Raw genomic sequence first — 26,595 nt, forward strand, 5'->3', positions numbered from 1 at the left:
CAAAAAAAAAAAACAGATATCCAGTGTCTTCACTGCTTTGATCCTGTATATTAGCTGCCAAGCTGAGTTTAGGAATTTTAAACTATATAAACACTGAGGCCAGGTGTGATGGCTCACTCCTGTAATTCCAGCACTTTGGGAGGCCAAGGCGGATGGATCACCTGAGGTCAGGAGTTTGAGACCAGGCTGGCCAACATGGTGAAACCCTGTCTCTACTAAAAATACAAAAAATTAGCCAGGTATGGTGGCATATGCCTGTAATCCCAGCTACTTAAGTAGGAGGTAGAGGCAGGAGAATTGCTTGAAACCAGAAGGCAGGGGTGGCAGTGAGCCAAGATCGTGCCATTGCACTCCAGCCTGGGCAACAGAGCAAGACTCTGTCTCAAAAAAAAAAAAAAACAAAAAAAACAACCTATATAAACACCAATTTTTAAGACTTATTAAGTGTCACTGACTCAAAGTGTTCTCTCAAATCATTGAATCCAATTTTTTTGTGGGGGGCTAGGGCTTGGTCAGACATGTGTCTCTGTTCAGTTCTATCTTGTTTGGTGACATTGACATCAACCCTCTTTAAACATTTTTATCCTCTCTGATGTGTTCCATTCTGAAATATTCCAAAGCATCTAGCCTGACCAAGCAACATTCTATAAGTAGAATGTAAAGCTCACCTTTAGGTTATGACTAAAAACCTCTGAAATTGATACAAAACCCTTTTCTTCTGCCCTAACTGTATATTCCTCATTCTTATCTTCCCTGTTGGTCTGACTCCTTCACCTCTGCACTTTCTCCTAATACCTGCCTCGGGCCACTTACTCACTCTGACCATTTTGCTCACACGTCTCTGGGATGCTGCTGTCTTGGGTAGTGTGGATCCACACACAGTAGCTGTAGCTACCAGTGAAGGAATCTGTAGTTCAAGATGGCTCAGAGGACCATTCCCTGCTGCATCCCCAGGAGTGATCCAGAGGGTGCTTAACTTCTACTGTGGGTGCTGTTTAGGGTTTGAAGGGCATTACCTGCCTCCAGCTGTTTCTAATTAACCTTTTCAGGCTCTCTGTGAATGACTAACTCAGACCTCACCTTTTAAAAAAAAAAAAATTACAGTTAATCACAAAAATAAGAAATTTAATATAGATTTCTTTAAAATACCTTATATATACCTGTAATCCCAGCACTTTGGGAGGCCGAGGCAGGTGAATCACAAGGTCAAGAGATCGAGACCAGCCTGGCCAACATGGTGAAAACCCGTCTCTACTAAAAATACAAAAATTAGCTGGGTGTGGTGGTGCACCCCTGTAGTCCCAGCTACTGGAGAGACTGAGGCAGGAGAATTGCTTGAACCCAGGAGGTGAAAGTTGCAGTGAGCCAAGATGGCACCACTGCACTCTAGCCTGGTGACAGAGGGAGACTCCCTCTCAAAAAACAAAAACAAACAAACAAAAAACCTTTTATTTTTTCAAAATAAGGTAAATGCTATTCTGAAAGGTTTTTTTTTTTTTTTTTTTTCTGAGACGGAGTTTCGCTCTTGTTACCCAGGCTGGAGTGCAATGGCGCGATCTCGGCTCACCACAACCTCCCGCCTCCTGGGTTCAGGCAATTCTCCTGCCTCAGCCTCCTGAGTAGCTGGGATTACAGGCACGTGCCATCATGCCCAACTAATTTTTTGTATTTTTAGTAGAGACGGGGTTTCACCATGTTGACTAGGATGGTCTCGATTTCTTGACCTCGTGATCCACCCGCCTCGGCCTCCCAAAGTGCTGGGATTACAGGCGTGAGCCACTGCGCCCGGCCAGGTTGTTAATATATGTAGATGAAATGAACTTTAAAAGCTTACAGTTGGGCATGGTGGCTGTCTGTAATCCCAGCACTTTGAGAGGCTGAGGTGGGAGAAGGCCCAAGAGTCCAAGGTCAGCCTGGGCAACATAGAGAGACCACCCCACCCCCCATCGCTACAAAAAATAAAGTAAGTTGGCTGGGCATGATGGTGCACACCTGTGTAGTCCCAGGTACTTGGGAGGCTGAGGTGGGATGTTGCTTGAGTTCATAAAGTCGAGGCTGCAGTGAGCCATGATCACCACTGCACTCCAGCCTGGGTGACAGCAAAACTCCGTCTCTTACAAAAAAAAAAAAAAAAAAAAAAAAAAAAAAAGGCCGGGCGCGGTGGCTCAAGCCTGTAATCCCAGCACTTTGGGAGGCCGAGGCGGGTGGAGCACGAGGTCAAGAGATCGAGACCATCCTGGTCAACATGGTGAAACCCCGTCTCTACTAATACAAAAAAAAAAAAAAAATTAGCTGGGCACGGTGGCGCGTGCCTGTAATCCCAGCTACTCAGGAGGCTGAGGCAGGAGAATTGCCTGAACCCAGGAGGCAGAGGTTGCGGTGAGCCGAGATCGCGCCATTGCGCTCCAGCCTGGGTATCAAGAGCGAAACTCCGTCTCAAAAAAAAAAAAAAAAAAAAAAATGAAGTTTGTAGGGCGCTGTGGTTCACGCCTGTAATCCCAGCACTTTGGGAGGCCGAGGCAGGCGGATCATGAGTTCAGGAGTAGGAGACTAGCCTGGCCAACCTGGTGAAACCCCATCTCTACTAAAAACACAAAAAATTAGCCTGTGTGGTGGCACGTGACTGTGATTCCAGCTACTCAGGAGGCTGAGGCAGGAAAATCGCTTGAACCACGGAGGCGGAGGTTGCCGTGAGTCGAGAGGGCATCACTGCACTCCAGCCTGGGCGACAGAGTTAGACTCTGTCTCGAAAAAAAAAGAAAAAAAAAATTCTTGTCATCTTGAACTACTTTGGTGCTTCCAAATTCTGGGAGAAGAACTTTATCCTCAACTTTCATGCTAGCTGGTTCAATCTCTCCACCCTTTCCTTTAGAACCGGATCCAACAACGACTACCGTTGCTTGCAGTACTTTTCCTTGAGATTTTTTTGGAAGCATAATGCGTCCTTTGGTTACAGTTTCAGCAGCACTTCTTTCAACCAATACTCGATCAGAGTGGAAGAAACTTTCTAAAGTTTTGTCCCGCCATGACTCCCTCCGCCGCAGCCTTGTACTCTGCTCTTGTGCGGCTCCGCGAAGAGAGACCCCTTTCCTTTTCTTTTTTGTATAAACTCAATGGATACAAGTGAGGTTTTGCTACATGGTTATATTGTCTGGGCTTTTAATGTAACTATCACCCGAATAGTGTAACTGTATCCATTAAGTAATTTCTCATCCTTTCTCCCCCTCCCACCCTCCCACTCTTCAAACTTTCCAACTCAAGGGATACAAGTGAGGTTTTGCTACATCGCTCTATTGTCTGGGCTTTTAATGTAACCATCACCCGAATAGTGTAACTGTATCCATTAAGTAATTTCTCATCCTTTCTCCCCCTCCCACCCTCCCACTCTTCAAACTCTCCAATGTATAGTGTCCCACACTCTATGTTCATGTATACACATTATTTAGCTTCCACTTTATTTATTTATTGATTGATAGAGTCTCACTTTTTGCCCAGGCTGGAGTACAGTGGCGCGATACCGGCTCACTGCAATCTCCGCTTCCCGAGTTCAAGCGATTGTCCTTCCTCAGCCTCCTGAGTAGCTGGGGTTAGCTCCCACTTATAAGTGAGAACATGGTATTTGACTTTCCTTGTATCCTGACTTCTTCTGCTAAGTGATCCTCCTGCCTCAGCATCCCGAGTAGCTGAGACCACAGGTGTGTGCCACCATTCCCAGCTAAATTTTATATTTTTTATTTTATTTTATTTACTTTGAGACAGAGTCTCACTCTTGTTGCCCAGGTTGAAGTACAATAGTGCAATCTCCGCTCACTGCAACCTCCACCTCCGGGGTTCAGGCAATTCTCCTGCCTTAGCCTCCCAAATAGTTGGGACTATAGGTGTGCACACCTGGCTAATTTTGTATTTTTAGTAGAGACAGAGTTTCACCATGTTGACCAGGCTGGTCTTGAACTCCTGACCTCAGATGATCCACCCACCTAAGCCTCAAAAAGTGCTGGGATTACAGGCGTGAGCCACTGCGCCCCGCCGAAGTTTTATTTTTCTGATGATTAGTGTTGAGCATTTTTTCATGTGCTTCTTGGCCATTTGTATATCTTTTTTTCAGAAAATGTCTATTCATGTCCCTTGCCCACTTGCCTACTTTTAAATGGGATTATCTGTGAAATTTCTTTTTGATTCATTTTTTTATTTTTAGGAGAGGAGATTTGAAAAGTAGAAGAGAAGAGAGTGAGAAACAACTGGCCTGGGTGCAGTGGCTCACGCCTGTAATCCCGGCACTTTGTGAGGCTGAGGCGGGAGGATCTCAAGGTCAGGAGTTTGATACCAGCCTGGCCAATGTGGTGAAACCCCGTCTCTAGTAAAAATACAAAAAAATTAGCAGACCTGGTGGCACATGCTTATAGTCCTAGCTACTCGGGAGGCTGAGGCAGGAGAACCGGTTGAACCCAGGAAGCAGAGGATCCTCCTGCTTCAGCCATCCGAGTAGCTGGGACTACAGGCATGTGCCACCACGCCTGGCTAATTTTTGTATTTTTAGTAGAGATGGGGTTTCACTATGTTGGCCAGGCTGGTCTCAAACTGCTGACCTTGTGATCTACCCGCCTCAGCCTCCCAAAGTGCTGGGGTTACAGGCGTGAGCCACTGAGCCCTGCAGATTTAATTTATTTTTAAAATAATTTTTTTTTTTGGTGTTTTATTTTTTGTCGTTGAGTTGTTTGAGTCCTTTGTAAATTCTGGGTATCAGTCCCCTGTTGGATCCATAGCTTGCAAATGTTTTCTCCCAATCTGCAGGTTGTCTTGAATGTTCACTCTTTTGACACCAGGTATTTATAAAACATCAATTGTATAAAGATAATGAAAAGTTTTAAGTTTTAATAACCAAATGTGAAAGATAGGGATTTTCGGCCGGGCGTGGTGGCTCATGCCTGTAATCCAAGCACTTTGGAGGCCAAGGCAGGTGGATCACCTGAGGTCGGGAGTTCAAGACCAGCCTGACCAACATGGTGAAAACCCGTCTTAAAAAAAAACAAAAAGAAAAAGAAAGATAGGGATTTTCTGTCATATGTAACCCCTGCTACCCCTAATTTTTTAACATAAGGCCCCAGAATTTATGCCATCAAAGGCAAACAATTTTAGCAAGAGAACGTTTTATTTTCTGCTTGTAGATACTGCAGATGGACCTGAATGTTCGGTCTGACATCCTCCCAGGGGTCACAGTGTCACGGGCCCTTACTGTGTGGTGCATGTGACCATGTTGGAGTCTGGGGTTTACAAGGGAGACCAAATGGATAGAAACTGGGAAAAGAAAAGTGACCAGGGAGAGTGTCTCTCTCATGGCAAACGGTGACCGCTCATGACATACCTGTGAGTACTAAAGGCAACCTGACGGCAAAAGAAAAGAAATATTTTACATGGTACGAGTGTTTTCAGGTTCAGGCAGCAAGATTGGTTGATTTCCAGTAGAGAACTGTTATTACACTCTTTCACAGGCTGTGAAGCACCCACCCATAACAATAGTGGGCTTGGGACTGAAGGATAAATGGAGATCCCACATACCATATGTCAAAATATTTAAAAGTTACGAGTTAAGCCAACAAACTGTTAAATACAATATGCCTGTCTTCCTGCCTTAACAGTTATACCTCCCAAGTACTTGGGAGGCCAGAATCCTGCATCTTAATGTGACAGTGCTGGAGGACTGGCCCCTGGCCCCAACACCTCAGCTCATTGCTGGCCCCTTTTTCTTCCCAGCACTGGATTTGTCAGGCACTATGAAGGGGCTTACATACACACAGGTGCACACAAACCCACATGCCTAACTGCTCCCAAGAGAAACCCAGCTGTGCTTTGGCCACATCTTGGGCCTGGAGTGTGCATACCTGCTGCCAGTCTGCTCTGGCAGGAGGAACCCAGGGGAGAAGGCACAAAAGCCATAGGAATGGAATCAGTGCTGGAGTATTTTCTAAAATAGAATGTTCTGTTGTGAAGGAAATGTTTTTTTCCCCCTCTGGGGGAAAAGAAAATCAGGCTGAGCACGGTGGCTCGTGCCTGTAATACCAGCACTTTGGGAGGCCAAGGTAGATGGATCATTTGAGGTCTGGAGTTGAAGACCAACCTGACCAACATGGTGAAACCCCATCTTTACTAAAACACACACACACACACAAACACACACACACACACACACACACAAAATGAATGGCCAGGCGTGGTGGCTCACGTCTGTAATCCCAGCACTTTGGGAGGCCAAGGCTGGCAGATCATGAGGTCCAGAGATAGAGACCATCCTGGCCAACGTGATGAAACCCCGTCTCTACTAAAAATACAAAAATTAGCTGGATGTGGTGGTGCGCGCCTGTAGTCCCAGCTACTCGGGAAGCTGAGGCAGGAGAATTGCTTGAACCCGGGAGGCGGAGGTTGCAGTGAGCCGAGATCATGCCACTGCACTCCAGCCTGGTGCCTGGCAATGGAGTGAGACTCTCTCAAAAAAAAAAAAAAAAAAAAAAAAAATTAGCCAGGCGTGGTGGCAGGCACCTGTAATCCCAGCTACTTGGAAGGCTGAGGCAGGACAATCACTTGAACCTAGGAGGTGGAGGTTGCAGTGAGCTGAGATCGCGCCACTGCATTCCAGCCTGGGAACACAGCAAGACTGTCTAAAAAAAAAGAGAGAGAGAGAGAGAGAAAAGGAAAAAAAAAGAGGCAAGGCACACTTTGGGAGGCCAAGGTGGGCAGATCACCTGAGGTCAGGAGTTTGAGACCAGCCTGGCCAACATGGCAAAACCCTGTCACTACTAAAAAGACAAAAAATTAGCCAGACATCATGGCACATGCCTGTAATCCCAGCTACTCAGGAGGCTGAGGTGGGAGAATCACTTGAACACACAAGGCAGAGGTTCTAGTGAGCTAAGATCGTGCCTGCCACTGCTGAGATCACAACACTGTGCTATATAGCCTGTTGGACAGACTGAGACTCCATCTCAAAAACAAAACAAAGCAAAACAAAAACGGAAAGAATTCAAGGTTGCTAAGAGTGGAGCCCTTAGAATTTAAAGTGCTGTTCTGGGCCAGGTACAGTGGCTCATGCCTGTGTAATCCCAGCACTCTGGGAGGCCAAGGCGGGCAGATTGAGCTCAGAAGTTCAAGACCAGCCTGGGCAACATGGTTAAACCCTGTCTGTACTAAAAATACAAAAAATTAGCTGGGCGTGGTGGTGTGTACCTGTAACCCAAGCTTCTTGGGAGGCTGAAGCACAAGAATTGCTTGAACCCAGCGGAAACTGTAGTGAGCCAAGATTATGCCATTGCACTCCAGCCTGGGCAACAAAAGTGAAACTCCATCTCAAAAATGAAAATAAAAAATAAGCGGCTGGGCGCCATGGCTCACGCCTGTAATCACAGCACTTTGGGAGGCTAAGGTGGGTGGATCACTTGAGGTCAGGAGTTGGAAACTAGCCTGGCCAACATGGCGAAACCCCTGTCTCTGGTAAAAGTACAAAAATTAGCCCGTGTCATGGCACATGCCTGTAGTTCCAGCTACTCAGGAAGCTGAGGCAGGAGAATTGCTTGAACCCAGGAGGTCAAGGTTGTAAGATGAGATTGTGCCACTGTACTCCAGCCTGGGTGACAGTGAGACTGTCTAAAAAAAGAAAAAAAAAATTGGATCCCTGACTCACATCATATTTAAAAAATAACTTGAAATTAATCAAAATTTAAGGGGAAAAGCTAAAACTATAACAGTTTTAGAAGAAAACATGGGTCAAATTTTTATGACCTTCCTTGGCTTAAGTAATGATTTCTTAGGTATGACACCCAAAACACAGATAGCAAAAATAGATCAATTGTACATCATCAGTATGATAAGCTTTTGTACTATAATAGACACTATCGGCCGGGCTCGGTGGCTCAAGCCTGTAATCCCAGCACTTTGGGAGGCCTAGGCGGGCGGATCACCAGGTCAAGAGATCGAGACCATCCTGGCCAACATGGTGAAACCCCGTCTCTACTAAAAATACAAAAATTAACTGGGTGTGGTGGCGTGCACCTGTAGTCCCAGCTACTCAGGAGGCTGAGGCAGGAGAATTGCTTGAACCCGGGATGCGGAGGTTGCAGTGAGCTGAGATTGCACCACTGCACTCCAGCCTGGTGCCTGGGGACAGAGTGAGACTCTGTCTCAAAAAAAAAAAAAAAAATAGACACTATCAAGAAAGTGAAAAGACCACCCACAGAATAAAAGAAAATATTTGCAAATCCTTCATCTGATAAGGATCTAGCACACAGAACATATAGAGAGCCCTTACAATGCACCAACAAAAAGACAACCCAATTAAAAACTGGGCAGAAGATATTAATAGATATTTCTCCAATGAAGGCATACAAATGGTCAATAAGCACATGAAAAGATGTTCAATGTCATTATTCACTAGGGAAATGCAAGACAAAAACCAGAGACACCACTTCTCATGCCACTAGGACAGTGATAATGGAAAGACAGACAATAACAAGTTGTTGAAGATGTGGATAAATGGGATCCTTCATAAACTGTGAGTGGGAATGTAATGTGGCACAGCTGTGTTGGAAAATAATTTAGCAGTTTCTCAACAATTTAAACATAGGGTTGCCGGGCTTGGTGTCTCACGCCTGTAATCCCAGCACTTTGGGAGGCCAAGGCGGCTGGATCACCTGAGGTCGGGATTTCAAGACCAGCCAGACCAACAGGGAGAAACCCCATCTCTACTAAAAATACAAAATTAGCCAGGCGTGGTGGTGCATGCCTGTAATCTCAGCTACTTGGGAGGCTGAGGCAGGAGAATCACTTGAACCTCAGAGGAGGAGGTTGTAGTGAGCTGAGATTGCGCCATTGCACTCCAGCCTGGGCAACAAGAGTGAAACTCCGTCTCAAAAAAATAAAAACAAAAAAACCATAGGGTTATTATGTATTATGGGCTGAATTATAGCACAGCCACCAAATTCATATGTTGAAGTTCCAACCACCAGCACCTCTGTATGTGACCGTATTTGGAAATATGTACTTTAAATAAGTGATTAAGGCAAAATGAGATTATATAAGTTCACTCTAATCCAATATGATTTATGTCCTTACATGAAGAGATTAGGATACAGAGAGAGACATCAGACATGTGCATATGGATGTGAGGACAGAGCAAGAAGGTGGCCATCTGCAAGCCAAGGGGAATGGCCTTAGAAGAAACCAAATCTGTTGACACTTTAGTCTCAAACTTCTAGCCTCCAGAATGGTGAGAAAATACATTTCTCTTGTTAAAGCCACCTAGTCTTGGTATTTTGTTATGGCAGCTCTTATAAATGAATATACCACATGACCCAGCAATTTCACTCTTAGATGTATACCCAAGAGAACCAAAAACAAATGACCACATGAAAATGTGTACATGAATGTATGTAGCAGTATTATTTACAATAACCAACATCCAAAATGTCCAAATGTCCACTAACAAATAAAATGTGGCTTATCAATACAGTGGAATATTTTCTTTTTTGGATGAAGAAAAATTGGATTTTTAATATTGAGGATCAGAAACAAAATAAGAATGTCTGCTTTTATCTGTTTCATTTAAAGTGTTAAGGGATGTGCTTCTGGGAAATCAGACAAGAAAATAAACTGAAAGCATTCCAGGGTTAAAAATACATACACACTGCTGTGTGTGGTGGCTCACGCCTGTAATCCCAGCAATTTGGGAGGCCAAGGCAGGTGGATCATGAGGTCAGGAGTTCCAGACCAGGCTGACCAAATAATGAAACCCCATCTCTACTAAAAAAAATACAAAAATTAGCCGGGCATGGTGGCGTATGCCTGTAATCCCAGCTACTCAGGAGGCTGAGGCAGGAAAATTGCTTGAATGTGGGAGGCGGAGATTGCAGTGAGGCGAGATCGTGCCAGTGCACTCCAGCCTGGGTGACAGAGCAAGATTCTGTCTCAAAAAAAAAAAACAAACAAAAAAAAAAAAACCATAAACACACAGCCTCTCCACCTGCCCTGCCAAATATATAAAATTACGTATACTTTGTCACTGTACATAGAGGTGGACAACCCTAGACACAGACACACAAATTTACCAAATCACAGATATAATGGCCCAGAGACACAAATAGATGCTGTTTGTCACAAGTAGACACCTAGACCCCAGGCATTCTACACTCTTCTCCAGGCTTCTCTGCTTCCTTAGAATATCCACCATGATATGTTGCATATTTCTACTTTTCTCACTACTTGTCTTCTAGAATGTCAAGGTGGATGGGACAGCGATAGTACTAGCACAGCTTTATTTACTACAGCAATTAGACCTTAGATTTCTTCCCTGGTTTTTGTGGTCATCTTCAAAGTTCCAGTCTTTCCCGTTTCCCTATACAGACCAGCTTCATTTTTCTTTTCTTTTTCCTTTTTCTTCTTTCTTTTTTTTTGAGACAGAGTTTTGCTCTTGTTGCCGAGGCTGGAGTGCAATGGCGTGATCTCAGCTCACTGCAACCTCCGCCTCCCCAGTTCAAGGGATTCTCCTGCCTCAACATGCTGAGTAGCTGGGACTACAGGTGAGTGCCATCATGCCCAGCTAATTTTTGTATTTTTAGTAGAGACGGGGTTTCACCGTGTTGCCCAGGCTGGTAATGAACTCCTGAGCTCAGGCAATCCACCTGCCTTGGCCTCCCAAAGTGCTGGGATTACAGGCGTGAGCCATTGTACCCGGTCTAATTATTTAAATAATTTTTATTTGGGTATCATATCAGACTTAGAAATAAATTGCACCAAATGTACAAAGAATTCTCAAATATTCTTCACTCAGATTCCCCAAATGTTAACATTTTATCTCATATATATATATATATATATATATATATTTTTTTTTTTAGATGGAGTTTTGTTCTTGTCACCCAGGCAGGAGTGCAATGACACAATCTCAGCTCACTGCAACCTCTGCCTCCTGGGTTCAAGTGATTCTCATGCCTCAGCCTCCGGAGTAGCTAGGATTACAGGTGCCCGCCACCATGCCCAGTTAATTTTCGTGTTTTTGGTAGAGACAGAGTTTCAATGTGTTGGCCAGGCTGGTCTCCAACTTCTGACCTCAGGTGATCCGCCTGCCTCAGCCTCCCAAAGTGCTGGGATTACAGACATGAGCCACCATGCCTGACCTATCATATTTGTTTTATCCCTTTTTCTCTTCCTCCATGTATACATATGCACACACATGTTTTCTAACTGTTTGAGAGTAAGTTGCAGATATGATGTCCCTTTACCCTTTAAAAAAAATTATTTTGTTTTCTTTTGTTTTCAGAGTCAGGATCTCGCTATATTGACTCGGCTCATCTTGAACTCCTGGCCTCAAGCAATCCTCTCGCCTTGGCCTCCCAAACTGCTCAAATATAGGTGTGAGCCACCATGTCCAGCCTTTTTAATTTTTTTATGTTTTACTTGTTAATAGTTTAGTTACTATTCCTAAAGATAAGGACATTCTCTTACATAATCAGAAAGTCAGGAAATTATCATTGATAAAATATCATTAAATAATGTTCTTTATGTCAAAAGAAAATTCTACATCATGTATTGTGTTCAGCGAATATGTCTTTTTTTTCTTTGAGATGGAGTCTCGCTCTGCCACCCAGGCTGGAGTGCAATGGCGCACTCTCGGCTTAGCGCAACCTCCGCTTCCTGAGTTCAAGCAATTCTGCCTCAGTGTCCTAAGTAGCTGGGATTACAGGTGTGCACCACCACGCCCGGCTAATTTTTGTGTTTTTAAGTAGAGACCGGGGTTTCACCATGTTGGTCAGGCTGGTCTCAAACCCCTGACCTTGTGGTCCACCTGCCTCAGCCTCCCAAAGTTCTGGGATTACAGGCATGAGCCACTGCACCTGGCTGAATATGTCTTTTTAGTTGTCTTTAATTGGAAACAAGCAATTCCTTTTTTTTTTTCCTTTCATGACATTAATTTCTTTTTTTTCTTTTTTCTTTTTTTTTTTTTTTGAGATGGAGTTTCGCTCTTGTTACCCAGGCTGGAGTGCAATGGCGCAATCTCGGCTCACCACAACCTCCGTCTCCTGGGTTCAAGCAATTCTCCTGCCTCAGCCTCCCGAGTAGCTGGGACTACAGGCATGCGCCCCCATGCCCAGCTAATTTTTGTATTTTTAGTGGAGACACGGTTTCACCATGTTGACCAGGATGGTCTCGATCTCTCGACCTCATGATCCACCCGTCTCGGCCTCCCAAAGTGCTGGGATTATAGGCGTGAGCCACCGCGCCTGGCTAATTTCTTTTTTTAGTAGAGACGGGGTCTTGCTATGTTGCCCAGGCTGGTCTCCAACACCTGGCCTTAAGCAATTCTCCCATCTTGGCTTCCCAAAGTGCTGTGATTACAGGCATGAGCCAGTGCACCTGGCTGACATTAATATTTTTTAAAAATACTGGTCATTTATTTTATAGTGTGTCCTTCAAGTTTGGGTTTGCCTGGAGCCTTATGATTAAATTCAGATGAGGTATTTTTGGCAGAAACTTCACACAATTCTCAGTGCATTATATCCAGTAAGCACATGACATCAATTTGTTCTTATCTGGTCATTTTTAACTTTGACCTCTGGATAAGGATGCATCTGCCAGTTTTCTCCAGTGTAAGATAATTCTATTTTTCTCTTTTTAAGTATGATTGTGGGGAGCCACATGTTTCAGATCCCAGGCCTGAGTTCCTCAGCTTTGTGATAGGAATAATGAGAATGTTTATGAGGCTGTTCAGGCTGTGACTCCAGCTCACCTTCTTATCTGCCCTAACCCCACCTTTACTTGTGTTCTCTGCCTGGCCAGTGCTTCCCCAGCTTCTCCATCCTCAGAGTCATCTCGTTTCCCAGCTCCCTGGGCTAAGTTGATTTACATGAGCTATTGGAGACCTATAGTGCTTTGCCCTGACTGCTAACCAGGCCCTTCCTGGACTGTGTGGTGATTTGTGTTTATGTAAATACAGTTGTCCCTTGGCATTTCCGGGGGTCTGGTTCTAGGAGTCCCGGAGATACCAAAATCCAAGGCTGCTGAAGTCCCTGATACAAAATGATGAAATATTTATAACCTATGCATATCTTCCCATATACTTTAAATCACCTCTGGATTACATATAATACCTAATACAATGGAAATACTATATAAATGGTTGTTATGCTGCATTGTTTACAGAATAATAAGAAAAAATCTGTACATGTTCAAAACAGACAAGTATTGTTTTCAATTTTTTTTTTTTTTTTAAACAGAATGGCTCTGTTGGGCTGGAGTGCAGTAACACGATCTCGGCTCACTGCAGCCTCAACCTCCCAGGCTCAAGGGATTCACTTCAGCCTCGGAGTAGCTGAGTAGCTGGAACTACAGGCATGTACCACCATTTTGGGCTAATTATTGTATTTTTGGTAGACATGGAGTTTTGCCATGTTGCCCAGGCTGGTCTTGAACTCCTGGGCTCAAGTCATCCACCCACCTTAGCCTCCCAAAATGCTGAGATTACAGCTGTGACCCACCATACCAAAGCATTTTCCAAATACTGTCGTCAATCCCTAGTTGATTGAATTTACGAATGCTGAACTCACAGAGAGGGAGGGCCAACTGTAGTTACATCATGATCAGTAGACTGCAAACTCCTTGGGGATAGAGTTGGGTTTTATTTAGTTTTGTGTCTTGGAATATGTTAAATTGTTACTGTTTTCATTTTGTGTTGTGTTTGTTTTTGAGACAGGGTCTCACTCTGTCACCTAGGCTGGAATGCAGTGGTGCAATCGTAGCTCACCACAGCCTGTAACTCCTGGGCTGCAGGAGTTACAAGGGATCCTTCCTCTTCAGCCTTTCCAGTATCTGGGACTACAGGCATGCACCACCATATTCGACTAATTTTTGTTTATTGTGTATGTAAGGTTTGTTCTTGCCGAGTTTAAAAGGAAGAAACTGAGGTCAACACAAGAAGATCCAATTTGAAGGGTTTATTCAGGCTCCCGGGCGAGGTTCTGTGGTCTGACAGGAGGGGCCGGAGAAGTCGCACGGACTCCTCTCAGAGTTTTATAGGGGTTTTATAGGGAGTGAAGGAGCTCGATTGGTTGTGGGAGAGCAGGACTACTATTGGGTAAGGTTACAAGCCTCTGTTTGCATACAGGACTTGGCCACTATTGGTTAGAAATACTTGGCTGCTATTGGCTAGAAAGACTCAGCTGCTATTGGCTAGAAAGACTTGGCTATTATTGGCTAGAAAGACTTGGCTGCTATTGGCTAGAATCACAAGACCCCGCTAACATACTGGGTTCTTTAAGGGAAAGCCAGGCTGTGCGAGAAGGGGAGAAGGGAACATGCCCGAGCATGTCCGAGCTTTTGGACAAAAGCGGGGGGTGGGGTGTGCGTCCAAGCTTCCAGCGAGGCAACCAGCCTGTAGGGTTTTGCATGTTGCCCAGGTTGGTCTGGAGCTCAGGTGATCCACCTACCCACTTCTGCCTCTGAAAGTGCTGGAATTATAGGTGTAAGCCACAGTGCCTGACCTTTCTGTTTTTTGTTTGTTTGGTTGGTTTTTCTGGATGAATGAGTACCTAGGTAAGGAGACACCCAGTGAAAATGATTTGTTTGGGTTTCAATGCTTATATCAGATCACAGTCTCTAGACTTATGCAATAATACAATGTAAAAGGAGCCCTACTGAAAGATAACAATAAAGATGTAAATCACTTTTTGATTCTAAATCAAACAATTTACATCTGGAAGAGATCCGATATTCAAATCTGCTATTTCATAATAGAAATTGAGGTGTAGAGAGAGTAAAGGATCCCCAAGATGAAGCAGAGCTGGGACCACACCTCAAATTTTGTGTCCAAGGCATCTTCACAGGGCTAAATTCTTTTCAGTTTTGATCCAGCCCTTTACAAACCCAAAACAGGATGGACAAATTCCATGACCAGGAAAGATTTTCAGAGATATCAAATTAAGGTAGTTTCATCATTTTTTTTTTATTGAGGTAAAATTCACAGAAATGAAATGAACCATCACCGTTTTTAAGTGTACAATTCAGTGGCATTTGGCGCACTTGTTGTTTCTTGTTCTCATATTAAAAAAATAAAAATTTCACATGTGAAATTCCATTAGACCCTGTCCCATTTAAGTTCTAGATAAAGAGTCTTTTTCAGAAGTAGGATGGGTGAAAGCTTGTGTGGAGAAAGAATGTAATCAGCCCTCTCCTCTCTCCTCCCACACAGACTCCTGGGACGGGGAGATGCTGAGTTAACCCTTTAGCCAACACTTGCCAAAAACAGTACTCCTTCTTCAAGCACACATTTATTGCCGAAGTTTTTGTTGTTTTTTAAAAATTTTTTTCTATTAGGCTGTAAGAAAGCGGGGGAAAAAACCACCTTTCCTCTTAGGTTTAGTAACTGAAGCCTGCAAATGAAACTGACAAAAGACATTAACAGCAGTAAAGGTGTATGTTACTTTATTGTCTTTGTTTTCTGTTGCTTAGAGCAGAATACTGGAAACTGGATAATATATAGACAAAAAATATTTCTTTTTGTTTGTTCATTTGTTTTTGAGATGGAGTCTCACTCTTTTTCCCAGCCTGGAATGCAGTGGTATGATCTCAGCTCACTGCAACCTCCACTTCCCAGGTTCAGGCAATTCTCCTACCTCAGCGTCCTGAGTAACTGGGATTACAGGAGCCCACGACCATGTCCGGCTAATTTTTGTATTTTTAGTAGAGATGGGGTTTCACCACGTTGCCCAGGATGGTCTCAATCTCCTGACCTTGTGGTTCACCTGCCTCAGCCTCCCAAAGTACTGGGATTACAGGCAAGAGCCACCATACCCGGCCTGAAAATTAAATTTCAACATGAATTTGGGAGGGGACAAATATTCAAATCATAGCATTTATTAATGTTAATATTTTTATGTGCATGGGATGTCACAGAAATGAAGTGGAAACCCAAAGAAGTAGTTAGACCCAAGGGCTTACATATATCATTTTAATGAAAAGCAATAAGTGGAGAAGTGACCAGACAGAGGAAAAAGGAAAATGGCAGGAAGGTGACCAGGAAATGTATAGTGGGTAAGTGTTGTTTAATAACCCTTGTTATGCAAATAAGAATCATTTTCCCCTCTCTGGTATGGCTGAGAAAAACAACTTTACAAGGAGGAATTTATGCCCTGCGTTTAGGCCGAAAGGGGGAGGACACGGAATTCTTCCTGCATATGCTGCTTCCTAATTGCCTTTAGCTGAAAATAATCTTTATGGGGAAGTGGCATATCTGGGGGTGGCAGATTCTGATCTCCTTCAGTGCCTTGAGGATGTTGTCTTGGGTGTAAAAACAGCAGGAGGAGAAAAGCCTGGCAGCTTTGATGAGAGTTTTGGGTTGACTCATCATCCAAATGAAAAGAGTGGGGGTGGTGACTATTTAGGAACCCTGTGTAGGTGGAAGCGGTTGGGTTTGTCGTTGTGTCTGACTCTGGCTGAGGCTTCACAGTCAGAGTAGGTTCTACCTCTCACTTGAGGCCCGCCCCCAGATCCCCAGCCCACCGGGATTTCCCTTCAGTGGCGCTTGCTCTGAAGTCCACTTCTTTGGCTCCAAGAACAAAATCCAGGGATTTTAGTGGGTTGTGCTTTTTTTTTTTTTCTTTTTTTCTTGAGATGGAGTGTTGTCTTGTCGCCCAGGCTGGAGTGCAACGGCGCGATCTCGGCTCACCGCAACCTCCAACTCCCGGATTCAAGAGATTCTCCTGCCTTAGCCTCCCGAGTAGCTGGGATTACAGGCATATGCCACTACACCCGGCTAATTTTGCATTTTTAGTAGAGACAGCATTTCTCCATGTTGGTCAGGCTGGTCTCAAACTCCCGACCTCAGGTGATCCGCCCGCCTGGGCCTCTTAAAGTGCTGGGATTACAGGCGTGGGTTGCAGCTCCTTGCGATACTAGGACTTTTATAAGCTCACCTCTTTCCAGTGATTCTTCCCTTTGGGTGGGCTGCCCGCATGCGTAGTGCCCTCCTTGCCCTTCGTAATTGAGCTCACGCAGCGAGCTATAAGCATATGCCCATCTGAGGCTTTCTTCCTTTTTCCAGTGGCATGTACCTGAAAGATCATATTTTGCCATTTTTGCCTCTTAATATGCATTCCCAGGAAGTTTCTCCTCCCTGGGGCTTGCATTCAATTAAAATTTGGTTTTTTTTTTTTTTTTTTTTTTTTTTTTTAGAGACGGGGTTTTGCTTTTGTTGCCCAGGCTGGAGTGCAGTGGTGCGATCTTGGCTCACTGCAACCTCTATCTCCCGGGTTCAAGCAATTCTCCTGCCTTAGCCTCCTGAGTAGCTGGGATTACAGTCCCCCGCCACCAGGCCCCACTAATTTTGTTTTCTTAGTAGAGATGGGGTTTCTCTGTGTTCCTCAGGCTGGTCTTGAACTCCTGATCTCAGGTGATCTGCCCGCCTCAGCCTCCCAAAGTGCTGGGATTACAGGCAGTGAGTCACCTCTCCTGGCCAACATTTTGATGTTAACAGGTGTGGACCATCAAAAGCGGCTTTTCCCTGTGGCGCTGCCAAATTACCACTCTTAGAGAGGCAATTCCATAATTGCTAATATGCATAGTGGATCGGGGACAGCCCTCTCCTGTCTGGCTCCAGCCTAACTACCTGTAATAAGACTCATTCACTGAACTTAACCAAGAAACCTCTAAGAAATGTTTGAAATTTGCATTTATACCAGGAAAGGTGTGGTCTTCTAAGACATTTCAGGCCAGGCCGCTGGCTTATGCCTGTAATCCCAGCACTTTGGGAGGCTAAGGTGGGTCGATCACAAGGTGAGGAGTTCAAGACCAGCCTGGCCAACATGGTGAAACTCCATCTCTACTAAAAATACAAAAATTGGCCAGGCATGGTAGCGGGAGCCTGTAATCCCAGGTACCTGGGAGGCTAAGGCGGGGGAATCACTTGAACCCAGGAGGCAGAGGTTACAGTGAGCCAAGATCACACCACTGCACTCTAGCCTGGGCAACAGAGCAAGACTCCCTCTGTCTCAAACAAACAAACAAACAACAACAACAAAAATAACCACAATAACAAAAACCACCACTAATTAATTGGTGGGAAGGAGTAGAAGTCAATGAAAGGAAGTTCTAGTTAGTTACAGGTAGGAACTCTAACCCAAATCACCACTTGCAAACTTACTCAATATGCCCCCAGTTTCAGGCCATTTCTTTTTGGGCACACAGGAGATCGGACAAATGCCATAATACCTGCCTCTGCCCTGAATGGGGATTTTCAGGTACAGCAAGTATAAGTATTGCTGCTTCCAGAAGAAGAGGGTTTGGGTGGGAGGGGCAAAATCATCCAATTAATTTTCATGATAGAGAAAGTGGAGGTGTTTACTGTGATTTCTGTTTAATTAGAAACACACCCTGAATGTTAGACAAAACCAAAATTGTTGGTTTCATTTGAACTTGAGAAGAATTAGAGACTATACATTTAAAAATGTTTTCCGCCCCCACACTAAACAATAAACACCTATTATGGTCTTCCAGAGTTAACTGAGTCTATGAGACAATGCAATCCAGTCCAACGAATGTGGCAGAACAGACACTACACATTTTGTGGCTGCTACTGCAGCCTGTATGTGTTGGCAACAGTTCTGCTTTAATTCCTGCTGTTTAATTAATTAATTTTTTTTTGCACCTTCATTGCCATATAATGATTTAGGACTTTTGCTTCCTGAGGAGGTCAGTGAGAACATTCGTATTTGATGCTTAACCCCAGAAGAAGATTCTCATTTGGTTGTAAGAAATTAAATGGCTTTGAATTAATTGCTTTAATTTTCCAGGGATTAAAAAAAAAAAAGAAAAAAAAGAAATTAAATGGCTTTAGTGATGATTCACAAATAATCTCCCAAGTGGTGATGGAATTCTGAAAGGAAGTATAACATATTTTTACTTTAAAAAAAGAGAACACACAAAAACTACCCAGAACTAAAAAAACGCATTTAACAGACCTCCTATTTCACCCCAGAGTCCTTAAATTATTTTCTACACCATTGTGTTAACTTATCTTCAAATAATTTGAAACATATCAGCTGTAGCTGTTTGGAGTTCTTGTACTTCAGAAAGGACAGTGGGAAGTGGAAGATGACTATATCATCTTTCTTTTACCATAAGCCAGAAATTCTGTGTTAACACTGAAAGAATATCATATCAAACATTTGTGCTGTATTATATTAAATTAAATATTCTCTGGTCACAAGGGACTAAAATCAAAAACAGCTTAAGCAAAACACACACAAAAAAACAAGGGGTAGAGGTATTACTATAATACCAGAGCAACTCTGAATCCAGGGAAGAGTGGGAGACCAGGCTCAAGGGGACAGAAGCCAGGGCACCTCTGAAAAGCTCTGTGAGCATGTACACATGCAGAGACCTTCTCGTTAGAGTGCTGCCTCAAGCACTTCTTGGTCAAAATGTCTACTTCCTGGAAAAGAGAAGCTAGTTAGTTCCCTCCTTGCTTAGGGGCCATCTCTGGACCAGTGAGCCATGATGATAGGGTAGAACCACACAGCAGGAACAAGGCTGAGAAGCATCCACTCCTGAGGACACATTGGGAAATTCTCAGAGAGAACTGGGGGCAGTCCATTGCTGACCACACATAGACTTTAATGTTATAATCATGTGTTACAGCTAAAGGCAAGTTTTGCTTATTTTCTATACTACAGTGATCATCACATTAAATGATATGCTCTTTACTAACATTCTATTATCCAGGCTTTTTTTTTAAAAAAAATTAAGGACTGGGTGTGGTGGCTCACACCTCTAATCCCAGCACTTTGGGAGGCCAAGGCGGGCAGATCACCTGAGGTTGGGAGTTTGAGACCAGCCTGACCAACATGGAGAAACCCTGTCTCTACTAAAAATACAAAATTAGCCAGGCATGGTGGCACATGCCTGTAATCCCAGCTCCTTGGGAGGCTGAGACAGGAGATTCTCCTGAACCTGTGAGGCAGAGGTTGCAGTGAGCCCAGATTGTACTGTTGCCCTCCAGCCTGGGCAACAAGAGCAAAATTCCATCTCAAAAAAAAAAAAAAAAAAAAAAAAAAAATTAGCTAGTCATGGTGGTGCATGCCACTTGTTATCCTATGTCTACTCGGGAAGCTGAGGCAGGAGAATTGCTTGAACCTGGGAGGCAGAGGTTGCAGTGACCCAAGATCAAGCCACTGCACTCAAGGCTGGGAAACAGAGCCAAACTCTGTCTCAAAAAAAAAGAAAAGGAAAAACAGCTTTGTTGAGACATAACTCACATATTATAAAATTTACCTACTTAAAGTATACAGTTCAATGGGTTTGATATATGAAATTATTAATTTTTTTAAATTGTGAAAAATAAAAATTACGGTAAACCAAACTTGCCATCTTCACTGGTTTTAAGTGTACAGTTCGGTGCCATTACTTACATTTATGATGTTGTGCAACCATTAGCACTATTTCCAAACTTTTTCATCACCCCAAATAAAACACTTAGAATATTGCTCTAACTAGGCTTTTTCTTTTTTTGTTTTTTTGAGATAGGATCTTGCCGTATCACTCAGTGCAATGGCGCAATCATGGCTTCAAGGCTTGCTGCAGCCTGGACCTTCCAGGGTCAAGCGATCCTCCACCCTACCTCAGCCTCAGCTGGGACCACAGGTGCACGCCACCACTCCTGTCTAAGTTTTAATTTTTTTTTTTTTTTTTCCGAGAGGGCCTCAATATACGTCCAGGCTGTATTTTTTCTTTCTTTCTTTTTTCTTTTTTTGAGACGGAGTTTCGCTCTTGTTACCCAGGCTGGAGTGCAATGGCGCAATTTCGGCTCAGGGCAACCTCTGCCTTCTGGGTTCAAGCAATTCTCCTTCCTCAGCCTCCCAAGTAGCTGGGACTACAGGCGTGTGCCACCACGCCCAGCTAATTTTTGTATTTTTAGTAGAGACAGGGTTTCACCATGTTGACCAGGATGGTCTCGATCTTTTGACCTCATGATCCATCCACCTTGGCCTCCCAAAGTGCTGGGATTATAGGTGTGAGCCACCGCGCCCAGCTTTTTTTTTTTTTTTTTTGAGATGGAATCTTGCTCTGTCACCAGGCTGGAGTGCAGTGGCACCATCTTGGCTCACTGCAACCTCTGCCTCCCGGATTCAAGCAATTCTCCTGTCTCAGCCTCCCAAGTAGCTGGGACTACAGGTAAGTGCCATCATGCCCAGCTAATTTTTGTATTTTTGGTAGAGATGGGGTTTCACCATGTTGGCCAGGATAATCTCAGTCTCTTGACTTCGTGATTCCCCTGCCTCAGCCATCCAAAGTGCTTGGATTACAGGAGTTGAGCTACCACACCCGGCCTTCTTTTTTTTTTTTTTCGGTTTTTCTTTTTTTTTTTTTTTTAATGGAAGCTTCACACATTCACATTATACCTGCAAGGGATCACGCTAATCTTCTCTGTATCATTCCAATTTTAGTATATGTACAGCCAAAGGGAGCACTATAATTAGGCTTAGACTAAAAGAGTTTTGTTTGTAAAAGAGGTTGTTTAATATCATCATTCTCTGCACATGGCTTTCCACCTCAGGTGAGCTGAGAGCATACCATTGTAATAATCTTACAACCCCCCGCTGCCTGAGCTTGGTACCTGAGCTGACAGCCACAGCCTTGTGGTGACTCCTGGCATGACCTGCAAGCTCCATCCTGCTCTGCTCCTCTCCAAGCCCAAAGAATGCGTAGCTGGAGCTCCTTTCTCTTCTGGAGATCTCAGGGGCAGAGGAAATGGCAGCAGACACATGGGCCAGAGGCCTTCAGATAAAAGCCCTGCATTTTTCAAAAGAGTTTTGGGGCCTAGACCTCAAGAAAAGGATGAGGTTTCCCTTCACTATTTCCCAACTGTCAGTGAAAGTCACCTCTCCCACGTGGCCTCCTTTTCCTGCTGCTATCCCACCTGTCCTCCGTAGCCTCCCTGCTCTCCCATGTATCCTCCTGGATACACCTCCCTGACTTACATTAAGGAAAAATACACACATAAATTAATGATCTTATTTTCAACTAGATGTCTTTTGTGAGTAGTATACAGCTTATAAGAAACTATACTTCATCCCCTGTTTCCTCTCTCGTTTTAATTCTAAGTCACTATTCCAGAGACTCTGTGTCCCTTATTCTTCAGAATCAGTAACAGAAGCTGATTCTGGCATAAACAGAAAAGGACAGTCCTGAAAACATTTTGGGTAGCTCACAGAATCACAGGAGGGAAAAAGTCCAAGGTCAAAGGAGGCTACATACTGGGGTCTAAGAATGTGTCTAAGCAGGTCATTCCTGCTGCCAAGGAGAAGGAGACTCTCCAGCTGCCACCCTCACCAGCACATAGGACAGAGCTGTCGTCCCCGCTGCCTTTTTTTTTCTTTTCCAGAAACAGAGGCTTGCTCTGTCATCCAGGCTGGACTACAGTGGTGTGATCTCTGCTCCCTGCAACTTCTGCCTCCCAGGTTCAAGCAATTCTCCTGCCTCAGCCTTCCAAGTAGCTGGGATTACAGGTGCGCACCACCACACTCGGCTAATTTATATATATATATATATATTTTTTTTTAATTTTATTTTAAATTTTTATATTTTTAGTAGAGACAGGGTTTCACCATGTTGGTCAGGCTGGTCTCAAACTCCTGGCCTCAAGTGACCCACCCACCTCAGCCTCCCAAAGGGCTGAGATTACAGGTATGAGCCACCGCCCCCAGTCCCGACTGCCTTTTGAAACTGGATGTGGCTACCAGAATGGATGCACCTCTCTTCCATTGCTTAGAGTGACTGTCTCCAGAGTCAAAATCTGGAGCTAGGAGTGGTGGCTCATACCTGTAATCCCAGCACTGGGCGGCCGAGGCGACTGGATTCCTTGAGCTGAGCAGTTCAAGGCCAGCCTGGGTAACGTGATGAGACACTTGTCTCTGCAAAAAAATACGAAAAAATAGCTGGTCCTGATGGTGTGGAGGTTGTAGTAAGCCAAGATCGTGCCACTGCACTGTCCTGCCGGGATGACAGAGGAAGATCATGCCTCAAAAAAAAAACAGAAAAAAAAAGAATCTGGAGTTGGTGCACCTGATCGGCCAAACCTAGGCCTGCAAAAGAAATAGGTGGTTGATATGGTGGATGGCTTTTTAGCATCTAGAGTGGGAGGGGGACCCTGTTTCTTATTGAGACTCAAATGGTGAGGAATTCCTTAAACATGGGAGGGTGAGCAGCCAAAAAAATCACAAATGTCTCCTCTAGGTAGGAAGCATCTGGTGTTTTGTTCAGATCTGGGTCACAGCTTTATTTTGCGTAACTTAGAAAAATATTCTAAACTAGAGTTGGTTGGCCTCTCTTTCTTTCTGTTGTTAAAATACAAAAGAGACACTTGGACAATTTCTTCTACCAAGTTATTTTAGTTAGGTAAAAATTCTGACATTAAAACCCCATAGTTTTTTATAGTTTGTTTTCTTTTCCAAGTTTACATTATTGCTTTTGAAATATAACTATGGGGCAAGTCTTTTCATAGTAAGCTTAGCTACAGCTTATCTCCAAGATTCTAATCGGATTCATATGCTAAGCTAATATTTACAGTTTTGAAATTTTCAAAATTTATTTTCTATTTTCCTATTGCCTTTCCTCTTTTAAGCTGGCACTGTTAAGCTTTTTAAAAGTATATAGCTTGTATCACTACAAGACAGAAAAAGAGAAGAAGTCAGAACAAGAAAGAAATATAGGGAAAAATGTGTGTGTGTGTGTTTAACTGAATCCTAGGTTAGCAAGAAATTTTTTTTAGTGAAACAAACATCAGTTTATCCAGATGGCATTATTTCTCAGGCAAATAGAAGAATCATATTTCTTGTCTGGTGATAGCTACTCTGTATTTGTTTACTCATTAGAAAGTTCACAGTTTATCCTGTGAAATCTCAAAACCTTAGTCTACTTTGCTGATGTCCTATTTATTCTACATGTCTTTAATGAGTAAGAGATTTGAGCTGTCACTGTTTCCAATTAAATGTCCCCTCTCACCATTTCCTGTGGCTTTATGGTGAAGTATACTACATTTACTGAATAATTTTGCATCCCATTTCTGCCCCAAAATCCTTAAATAAAATTGATGAGAGAGACTCAGTATAGGAATTAGGTACCTTTTGATCATTAGACAACTGTCAATTACAAAATAGACTGGATTCCAGACCTATTTTCCTGGATAGAGGAGAAGTTGTTTTAGGTAAGATAACAGGGATAAGTGAAGGAGAGAGCATTGCTGGTGGAGAGAGGAGGTAATTTGTATAATCTCCTTTCAGTTTCAGAAATTCATAGCTTAAGGTGCTGCTGAAGGCTGTTTTTGCTGCCTCCTAAGAAGGCAAATGTCTCCAGCCTGCTCAAGCCAGAGGGTGCAGGAAGAAGCTGGCGTTGGCGGCAAGGGGAGACCAGCCAGATGGTGGGGCAAGGAGACAAGAGTGGGGTGGGCTGAGGGTGCTAATTAGCTATTCTTGCCTCACCAGGAGCCAGTGACAAGCAGATGGCTGCACACTTAATGCCACCCTTTTTCTGTCTAGCAGGCAGCAGTGGTTGATCTTGTGGTCATGTAGAAAGCACGTTTTTTTCTTCCTCTTCAAAATGTGGATGTGGTGCAGGGACATACAAAGGGAAGATCTAGATTAAAATATTATGTGTATCTAAGAAAAATAGAACTTACCTCCTTCCATTTTCTGCAATAACTAGGTGCCTGTTAATAGTTTCACAACATCAACTGAAAGTGATTTATTCTTTCTATTACAAAAGTCAATTCAAATTAATCAAACTGTTTCTGGATATGTAAGAAATAATCACTAAAACAATACAACTGGCTATGAAATCCAAACTCAAGCCATAGCTTCTTGTGTTTGGAGAGAGGTTGGGTTACTAACAACACAGGCCTTTCCTTGCATACCCTGTTAGTTTCTGTGTCTTTTTTTTTTTTTAATCTTTTTTTTTTTTAGTTTCTGTGGCTTGTTCATTTAATAATTTCTCTGGAGCTGACTATAATAACAGTAACTGAAAGATTGTTAAATTGAATCAAGCTATAGTAAGCCAATCACTACATATACTATTCAATATTTATGTAAATATTGACTTCATGCCAAGATAAACATTAGTGAGCATGGCAAAGTAAAACAGTTAACCTTTTGAAAATGCAATGTGTAATAGGCACTGATTTTTTCAGTATTAATATAAAACTTTATGGGCTAAATTAAATAGTTGCTTTCAAAATTGGAAAGAAAGGATCCTAATATCTATTTTTTTTTTTTTGAGACGGAGTTTCGCTCTTGTTACCCAGGCTGGAGTGCAATGGCGCAATCTCGGCTCACCGCAACCTCTGCCTCCTGGGTTCAGGCAATTCTCCTGCCTCAGCCTCCTGAGTAGCTGGGATTACAGGCACATGCCACCATGCCCAGCTAATTTTTTGTACTTTTAGTAGAGACAGGGTTTCACCATGTTGACCAGGATGGTCTCGATCTCTTGACCTCGTGATCCACCCGCCTCGGCCTCCCAAAGTGCTGGGATTACAGGCGTGAGCCACCGTGCCCGGCCCTAATAACTATTTTTGTAGAGGGAGACAAAGGAGTAAATATTTACTGAGTACTACCCATGTATCAGATACCCTTGGCATACATTAATATCTTCAATTATTTCAACTCCCTCTAAGGTAGCTCTTTCTCTGCTTTTTATAGATGAAAAAATGAAGTTTTGCAGGTGTTAAGTAACTTGCTAGGGGTCACAAAGGGAGTGACTGAGCAGGATTTGCACTTGGGTATGCTTGTCCTGCTGTCCTATGCTGTCTTGCTTTTATTTACCTGATCCCCAAAACCTCATTATTCCCTCAAAAACTCCCAGTTTTATTTGCCTAGTGATTGGTCAAATTAGCCCACTCTACCTCCAAAGCATTCTCCACACTTTTTCTTGCTCCCAGCCCAAAGGGTAGAATGAGATCTGTAACTAGACTTTTTTTTTTTTTTCTGAGACAGAGTTTTGGTCTGTCCCCCAAGCTGGAGTGCAGTGGCTGATCTCAGCTCACTGCAACCTGCAACCTCCACCTCCTGGGTTCAAGCAGTTCTCCTGCCTTGGGCTCCTGAGTAGCTAGGATTACAGATACATGCCACCGTGCCCAGCTAATTTTTCTATTTTTAGTAGAGACAGGGTTTCACCATGTTGGCTAGGCTGGTCTTGAACTCCTGACCTCATTATCCACCTGCCTTAACCTCCCAAAGTGCTGGGATTACAGGTGTGAGCCACCGTGCCCCGTCCAGATTTTCAATGGCTTCACTTTCCTACATTCAGATCATTTTTGGACTTTGAAAGACAAAGGGAAGTGAAATGATGTATTGATCTAGCATAGAGCAATAATTCTGTTCCTAATGTGCAATTCTGTAACCTCCTTTTACCAAATTCCCAAACCGTAACATTCATATTGTGCCTGTTAATATGTGATGCAGGTATCTTATTAGCCGAACATCTTTTTTTTTTTTTTTTTTTTGAGACAGAGTCACACGCTGTCACCCAGGCTGGAGTGCAGTTGCTTGATCTTGGTTCACTGCAACCTCTGCC

The sequence above is a fragment of the Aotus nancymaae genome, unplaced genomic scaffold (assembly GCF_030222135.1).
Source record: "Aotus nancymaae isolate 86718 unplaced genomic scaffold, 86718_ANA_hifiasm-v0.15.2.pri h1tg000064l_1, whole genome shotgun sequence".
Classification (NCBI taxonomy): Eukaryota; Metazoa; Chordata; class Mammalia; order Primates; family Aotidae; genus Aotus; species Aotus nancymaae.